This window comes from Benincasa hispida, chromosome 9, assembly GCF_027475165.1.
Source record: "Benincasa hispida cultivar pf3 chromosome 9, pf3_genome.v1.1, whole genome shotgun sequence".
Classification (NCBI taxonomy): domain Eukaryota; kingdom Viridiplantae; phylum Streptophyta; class Magnoliopsida; order Cucurbitales; family Cucurbitaceae; genus Benincasa; species Benincasa hispida.
In genome coordinates, this window is record NC_143486.1 from 50,483,562 (window position 1) to 50,492,613 (window position 9,052).

The window sequence follows — 9,052 nt, forward strand, 5'->3', positions numbered from 1 at the left end:
TTTGACATCTTTTTGAAAGAGAGGAAACAATCGCCTTCTTCTTTTTTTACCGTGTGTAGGGAATGGAAATCGTTGTGTGACTGTTTCGATTGTTGGTGAACAATCAAAACTCTTCCTCCTCTCTACTAAAATTCATTCCCTCATACTAAAATAGTCAGAGCCCACCACTTCTAGATTCTCTACTTGAGAATACCGAGGAAGCCATTGTGGTTGTGTTCACTTCTTGATCGAGTGATTCTTGAAGAGAGTCTTCAAAGGTAAGGGTTTCTGAAACCCTAAGTTTCTTTTTAATTAAGCATGTTGTAATTTATGTAAATGCATAATTTGTTCTTTCTTTTCTGTAAAAATTATATTATATGAGAAGTGAGAATTCAGACGATCCCACTTCCGCTTAAGGTTCTCTTCAATTTGAAATCCTTCAGTGTGGACTCGTTGGAGTTGGTTGTGTGATCTTGTTAAAGTTAGTCACATGACGAAGAAGCTGAAGTTGGCAGCACTTGAGAGGAAAAGCACCAGATGAGAAGAAGAAGAAGGACGAGGAAGAAGTAGAAAGAAGAATAGGGAAGGAAGGAAAGAAATAGAAGAAAATAAGAAAATAAGAAGAAAAAATAGAGAAATCAAATGAAGGAAAAAGAGAGAGATAAAAATGGTAATTTTGTAAACTTGCTTGATGATGGTGTAAGCAAGAAGTCAAAGTTCTTAAGTATTAAAAAGTGGGGCAAGAATCATTTTGGGCATTGAGATGGAGTCTTTTAATCGAGGGCTTTCTATACATCTAACTTAAACAAATAATTCTAATTACATAATTATCTAAGCTTTCATATTTTTACATGAATAGCCTAATAGGCTATTACTTTACACAAAAGTTTGACATCATTTATCTTTTCAACCCTCTTTGACATCAAGTGTTCTTTTTTTTTAAAAAAAAAAAGATATAAAATAATCTTTATATCAAAAGAAGCATGTAAGGGGTGTTTGATGCGTTTTTTAATATCCTAAAACTGTTTTCTTTTCAAAACATACACAAGTAAGAATTAACAAGAAGCTTCGAAGAAGAAAACGATGTACATTTGATAAATATAGCACTACATGTTTGAATTTTTCAGAAATATCCAAATTATATTTGGTAAATACATGGAGAAGATAATTTGTATAATGTATTATCTTATATACCGAACAAGCAAAGTATATTTACATTTTTCAGTATATTTGTAAACATACCAAAAAATATACCATGGTATATGCAATGTATATTTACATTTTTAGTATATTAACAGTATATTCAAAATAAACACGAGATCTCAACAAAGAGATTAACAATTTTCAACTAAGAATGTGGAAGAAAATAAACAAATTCTGAAACATTAATTTGAAAACTCATGCATTAAACGAATATCGACCAAAATTAATAAATAACAAAAACAAAGTCACAATTCAAAAATTATGTTAATAAGAAAATAATTAAGTAGTTTTTAAATTTTATTGATGAGAAATAATGTAGTTAATGATTTTTTTTTTTTTAAAAAAGTCTTATACGATTAATAGTAAATCTGAGAATGATATATATATTTTTTTATTTAAAATACTGCAAAATTAAAAGTTGAAAAAGAATCTCTCAAAAGTTAAAAATGTCACAAAATGTTGCGGAATTCTAATTATAAAATATTACTAAAATTTAAACTATTTGTGAAATATTATTTATGAAGTAAGCATATTGTGAGTTCATTGTACAGATGACCTATTCTCGGGCGCATTTATGCTTCATGACCTGCCCCCCACAAACTTATGATATATATGAAGGAACCGAATTCCTCTGTGGAAGTGCGTAAACACGTGTGCCTTTTGCAAATTGTTATATTAAACTTGAAAAATAGAGAAAGTACAGAACAAGATGAACATATATTCATTAGCATGCTGATAGGGAAATAGAAGAATACTTCTTGAAGGTTGTCTTCAACAAAATCCTTCTCCTTACATTGATCTCACGAACAGACACGAACTCAAGACTTATTCCAATTCCCACGAACAGTCACAAACACTGAGTGAGACACTACACTAGGTTTTCAAGCTATTCTTCCAACAAGTATCAAAGATGGTGTGATCCTTATTTAAAAGTGAAAATTTTTATGAGAGAGAACTCGAGGAAGAAGATAAAGTTTTCTTAATTTGAGAGTGCGAAAAAATTGGTTGGGAGTTATTCTCGTATATTCAATATATATTTATACATAAAAAATCAAATTTAATATATAATTAAATAAATATTAATAAATAAATTAATTAAAGATCATATATTTGATTTTATTTGAATCATATTCAAGTAATATGCTCTCACATAACCTATAGTTTTAATATAAATTTCATTCATATTAAAGATAACATATAGTTTTATATGAATCTCATTCATATAAGTAATATTTGAATCTTATTCAAATATTTATCTCTTTCGTAAAATAAAGTATAATTTTAAATCTCATTGAAAATTAATTTTATATCATAATGTATCTATATACATTATATTAATTATATCTCATATAATTAATTCCCTTATTTAATTTGAATAATTCAAATTAATAAAAAATTAGATGATTCTTGTTTTACCCTTAGTGAGCTAGCAAAAGGATCTAATGGACCTACATATTAGAAACTCCACTGATATGAGATTAATTAATTAAACTCTTTAATTAAATTAATCAACATTCATTAACTATAGGTCACTCCACTAAAGACCCACAACTACACTCTTCGTACTGTAGATATATTTTTGTGTCCACGAATATAACCAATCAAAGTCGACCCTTCATGAAAGCTCGTATTTTCAGTTGGGCCAAAACTACCGTTTTCCCCTATAGTTACATTTATTTCTTAAGTCTCATTTATCCTCTAATAAACAACCTGTTTATAGTCCCACCATAAAAAACCTCTACGGCCAGTGAGATGGAGAGATTCCATTGCTCAAGACCCGGAGTCAACACTTAAAGGAGAAATTCATCTACTTACCCTAAAGAGGGGAAAAAGTGATTTCCATCATCTGTAGCTATGTTCCCAACTTCTTACTCAGACAAATTCCCAAATTGGTAGGTTTATTGAGTCGACGAATCTGGCCACTCTCACTCATACAGATGAAAGGGTTATCCTCATAGATAATAGCTCATAACTCACTCAGAATTAATGTCGGGTCACTTATGGTCATCCTTTAGAATTTTAATCTCTTCAGTTAACGGTGTGTTATAAAGAGAGAGTAATCATTTTGGGGTTCGATCTTATACAAACTCTTTGTATAGGATACCTCAATTCGCATGTATCCATATGAACGATTAGGATCAAATAATTTGTAATACTTTACAACTCTTGTAACAATTACAAAGTGAGTCGTATCCATAGTGTCATCAGGATAAGACATACAACCTTATCCATATACTACAGACCATTTACCTTATCTATACACTAGTTCTCGACTTTATCCAAGCTACCCAGGGGACCTAATAATGGACTTGTGGCTCGAAACTCCAACGGTCCGTGAAAAGTTGACTAAACTTTTTAGCCACGAGATCCACTATTCGTTAACTGTCAGACATTCCACTAAAGACCAACAACTAAACTCTTCTTACCACTGATATATTTATGTGTCCATCGAATATAACCAATCATGAGTATGATGACCCTTCATAGATGCTCATAAGTACTGCTGGGCCAAATTATCGTTTTGCCCATGTAGTTACATCTCACTCTTTAAGTACCACTGAATCCTCAAATGAACAATACAACATAGTCCAACTATGTGTGAACACCTCTCGAGCCAAGAGAAGATGTGTGGCATGTAAACCCTGAACTTAGGTTCCTTAGATAAGCATGTTTTGACCAAAATGGGTGCTATATTATATATATTTTTTTTAAATAGATAAATGTTGGATTTTATGTCCTAAAACTCGTAGTTTGTAAATTAATAAATATATTCTGTTTTGTTTTTCGATAAATTTTTTATTGAAATTGTAATCTTGAATCCAATAAACTAAGATCCTGAGGCTATTTAATGTAGTTTGAACTTTATGTAATGACATAAAGGTGGATCAAGTTCAAATATATAGCCAAAATAATCTATAGTATATGAATAAGGTTGGGCGCCTTATTTTGGGGACACTATGGATGCGGCCCACTTTGTAGTTAGTACAAACGATGTGATCCTGAATCGTTCATATAGAGATATGTGAGTGGGGGCATCCTATGTAAAGAGTTTACATAAGACTAAACCATGAAATAGTCACTTTTTACGTTCTAAATACCGTTTTATGTATAAAACTGACTATTTCGTTAATTGATGACCTAGGTAACTTAATCTTAATCCTGAGCTAACTATGAACTCCTGTTCACTCAGAATTATCCTTAGATCTGCATAGGTGAGGGCAGCTCAATATCGCTGGCCCAATAAGCCTCCCATTTCAGGGGTAAGATCGGGTGGATAGCTGGGAACATAGGGTGCAAGACAGGAATTCACTCCTACCCGTTATAGGGATAGTAGATAGGTTGTTCCCTTTAGTACTGAATCCAGGTCTTGAACAAGGGGCCCCACCCTCTCCTTGGCCCGAGAGGGATTCGGTTTATAGGTTGGACCTTAAACCAATTGTTCATTAGAGGATCAGTGGAACTTAAGGAACAAGATGTAGTCTTGGGGGTAAAACGGTTTTTATGACCCAACCGAGATTACGAACAACCTGTGAAGGATTAACTTACTAATCATGGTTATATCAAATGGACACAAATATATCTATAGTGAGGGGAGTGCAACTACGGGACTTTAGTGGAATGACCCGTTAGTTAACGAATGTTGATTAGCTCCGTCTAAAGAGTTTAGCTAGCTAATCTCGGATCGTTGGAGCCCATGATCTATAGGTCCATTAGGTTCCCCTACTAGCTCATATGGAATAAACTTAGAACAGTATGATAGAATAATTCGAATTGTTCGAATTATGTAGAGAGAGAGAAACCGACAAGTATATGTGATATAGTGGTCGGGTTTTTCAGCTTAGAGATACAGCTTTAATATTTAAATGTGATTTAAATATCAAGAATATGAAAATGTTCATATTCGGAAGCTCGGAAATGATGGAAATGGTCAAAGATGTAAAAAGTCAAAGAGTTGACTTTTGACTTTGAAAAATCAAACTTTGACCGACCTTATATTCAAATTTGATTTGAATTTCGAGAAAATGAATGCGGATTCATGCTCGGGAGGTCAAAATTAGTCAACACGGAAAAAATCATAAAAAGTCAAAATGTTGACTTTTTGGTCAAAGTTTGACTTTGACCAAATGACTATTTTGCCCTTTGACTATAGTTAGTGGGAAAATCCAAACTTTTTTTTGGATAATTCCACTAGCAAAATAGTGGGCTAGGTGTTGGCTTATAGTGGAGACATTAAGCCCACTAAGATAGTGGAATATAGGTGTTGTTTTTTTATACATTTAGTTCATGCAATTATTGCATGGATTTTTCTATAAATTAGGTTTTCATTTTGAATGAAAAGAGTTTTTGCAATTTTGAAAATTTATTTTCATATTTGGGCTGAAAAAATCACAACTTTCAAAAAAAAAAAGAAAAAAAGAAAAACCCAAACCTACCCAAATTCCATCTTATTTTCCATCTCTTTTCTCTCTCTCGGTTTTCTTCATCCACCTGGTCCCACAACTCGTTTCTGAGTCCAGAGAATAGTAGGTCAACTCTAGTGGTAGTTCGAAAGAGTTCGGGTCGAGATTCAACGAGGAAAAGCGATTTTCGGGAGCTTCAAAGGTAGTTTCCTACACTTTTAATTCACTGCTTTTTTCTTCAATTGCATGCTATTTTCCTTTAATTTAGAAGCAGTTAGAGTGTAATTAGGTCCCAATTCCGCTGCGTATGTCTCGTATTCCATCAATAAATATGTGATTTATAGAGATTTTGAAGAAAGGGAAGGAAATATCTTAAATGAAGGATCTCAATCATTATCTTCCTGGAGGCACTAAGAGAGGATGACGTGGCAATTTATTCCTTGAATTTAGGAAGCGGAAGAGAGATTAAAAGGGAAGAGAAACTTCAAAGGCATGGTTTCGACAATTGACAAGAGGAAATCTAGTAAATTCGGTGCATTTGAAAGCTGGGAGAATCTAGTTTTCGAGGTGGTCTTGTTGAAGAACGATTGCAAGAGGAGAAGCATGAAGGAGAAGAATTTGTAAAAGAGGCAGAACCACAGATTAATCCGGATATGTGGTGAAGCTCGGAAGTTCCAAGCCAAACTACAAAGAAGTTTGGGCTGAAATTTTAAGGTAAGAAAGCTAACTCAAATCTAAACAAGTTTATAGAAGGAAGTTTCTTGAAAAGAGCTCTGGATTTGGAGTTATGAATTTTTGAAGTTGTACTAGGGAATTGGGCATAAGCAGACAGCTGCTTGTGAAGAACAAACAAGCAGTTCAAGGTGGAGAATTATAGTGAGACTTTGTAAGGTGAGTATCGCTCTTGGGGGAAATCTCGCTAGGAATTGAGGTTAATATCGCTAAGAATTTCACAATAAAAGTTTGGTATCGCTCTAGAGGGTATCGCCGGTGTCGCTCTAGAGGGTATCGATGGTGTCGCTCTAAAGGGTATTGTTGGTGTCGCTCCATAAGATTTCACCAGTGTCGCTTGTGGGGATCTCGCTAGTGTCGCTTGTAGGAATCTCGCCTACATCGCTTAGGGGGATCTCACCAATGAAGCTGTCTGTGTTGATGAAAGTTCTTTTAAAAAATAATTTATTTAAGATAAGCTAGGAATTCTAAGTAGTTTTAAGCAGGAGTTATATCTTTTCAGGCCAAGAGGAGCTAGGGGAAGCGTATAAACCAGTAGGTGCCTGGCGAACTGTGAGTGACTAAGTAAACTCTAAGTTTTTAATATTCACGCATATCTGATCAAGTAAAGCACGGTGACATTAATGATGTATTTACACTTCCTTAAGCAACAAATTATGGAAGAATAACTTAATGCATGTCTCCCGGTTTGTATGTGTGTAGCACGAGCCAAGGTATGTTGTGTAACCTTTACAAAAGCTATGTTCTCATTTTGATATATGCTTTCTAAAGGAAGGTTATGGGAGAATGAATTCTTGTGTAAATGAGTGGCAATGGAATAGCTCTTGTGTTATACTAGGCTATGGAACTTAGTGTATGTTACAGAATACACATTTGATACCGAAGGACTTTTGAGAAGGTATCCAACCAATTAGGTACCGAAGGACACTTGAGAAGGTACCTGGCCAATTTGATACCGAAGGACTTCTGAGAAGGTGTCCGGCCAATTTGATACCAAAGGACATATGAGAAGGTATTATAGAAGCTCGATACTGAAGGACAAATTTGAGAAGGTATCTGAGCGAAAATATCTAAAATATGATAGTATTTAGAGTGGCCACGTTCACGTAGGCAGTTATGAATGGTGGACCGAGGTATGGGTCTTTTGGCTGGTTGTAAACATTGGGAGCTAGAGCGTTTAGGCTCGTTCTCAATTAGGGAATAATAATATTTAATGCCGTTCTGAGAATGGTCTAAAGCTATATTTAGGGACAATTATTGAGTTTACTCATTCGTGTGTTTACATGTTCATAGTATTGCTATGTTTGTTGCTTTATGATTCTATAGTCACTCACTGGGCTATTAGCTCACCAAATTTTTGTATTCTCTTTTTTCAAGTTCCTAAAGGTTGATCCTGCTGCTGCTTGCCACCAAAAGTCTCGGCTTATTAAGAAGATTTAGGTTGATAATCTGTTTATGCACACATGTTTTGTAAAATGGACTAGGGCTTCTTTAGGAATGATTGGGCTTTCTGGGATGTTTCCTTTTTGTTTCCTGTAAAAGTAATGTTGTGGTTGTATGCGTATGTCTATAAAGTTTTGTAGAATCCCGTTTGGGAGGTTTGCTGTATGTGTAAATTATTAGTGTTTGTAACAAGTTGGTATTAGATTAAAAGACTTGGTGGTGGTTGTGGGCAGTAGGGGCTAGTAACTACCACGGTAATGTACTTTTCCTGCATAAAAGAGTAATCTGGGAGAGGGTGTGATATGGCGCCACATCGTTCAAGTCCTGGAATCAGCCCTTAAGGGAGCTATCTATCTACTTACCCCTGCCTCGGGGAAGGAGTGAATTCCATTTTGTGTAGCTGAGTTCCTAGCTCTCAAATCAGACGAATTCCCAAAATGGTAGGTTTGAATTAGCGACCTAGCCACTCACACCCATACAAATCAAAGGACTTCCCTCAATGGCAGGAGTTCCCAACTCACTCAGAATTGAGGTCATGTTACCTATGGTCATCCTAGTGAAGTGAAGTATCTGTCATGAATGGTGGTATATAACGAGACGTTAACACTTCGTGGTCAGGTCTTATACAAACTATTTGTATAGGATGCCCCTGCTCGAATATCCCCAACACGAATGATCAGGAACAGACCATCTGTGACAAGTCACAACATTTGTGACCATTCCACAAAGCGGGCTGCGTCCGTAGCGTTACCATGATAAGGTTTCCCTCCTATATCCATATACTACAAACCATTTTGGTTATCATTTAAGACATGATCCACTTGTATGTCACCACATACATGCTTGAGTCACATACGAATAACCAGAGATTTTATGTTTATTGGTTTGTGGCAAAGCAAATAAAACGAGCACATGAGAAAAATGCAAGATGTGAAGTAAATATCATATATTATACAACACAAGCATTCGTACAAACTGTTTACAAACTACAGGACACGAGACTTTAGGGCATCAACCCCAACACACATAGGTATTAATTGGCGTTGGTTGTGTTGAGATTACTCCACACCAACTAAGGACTTCAACGTTATATGATTAAGCAAAAGGGCTCTCCTCAACTAAGGTTATGTGATAATAATTTTTGTTTGAGGTCTTTAGGGTTTAAATATTTTATTTATTTGATAGTATTGAGTATGAATGTTTAGAACCTTGGAGTTTTGTGGAAGTTGACGTTTACTTAATGTTGAGTAAATATGTTTTAAAATAGTCACTTACTGGGTTAGTAGCTCACTCTT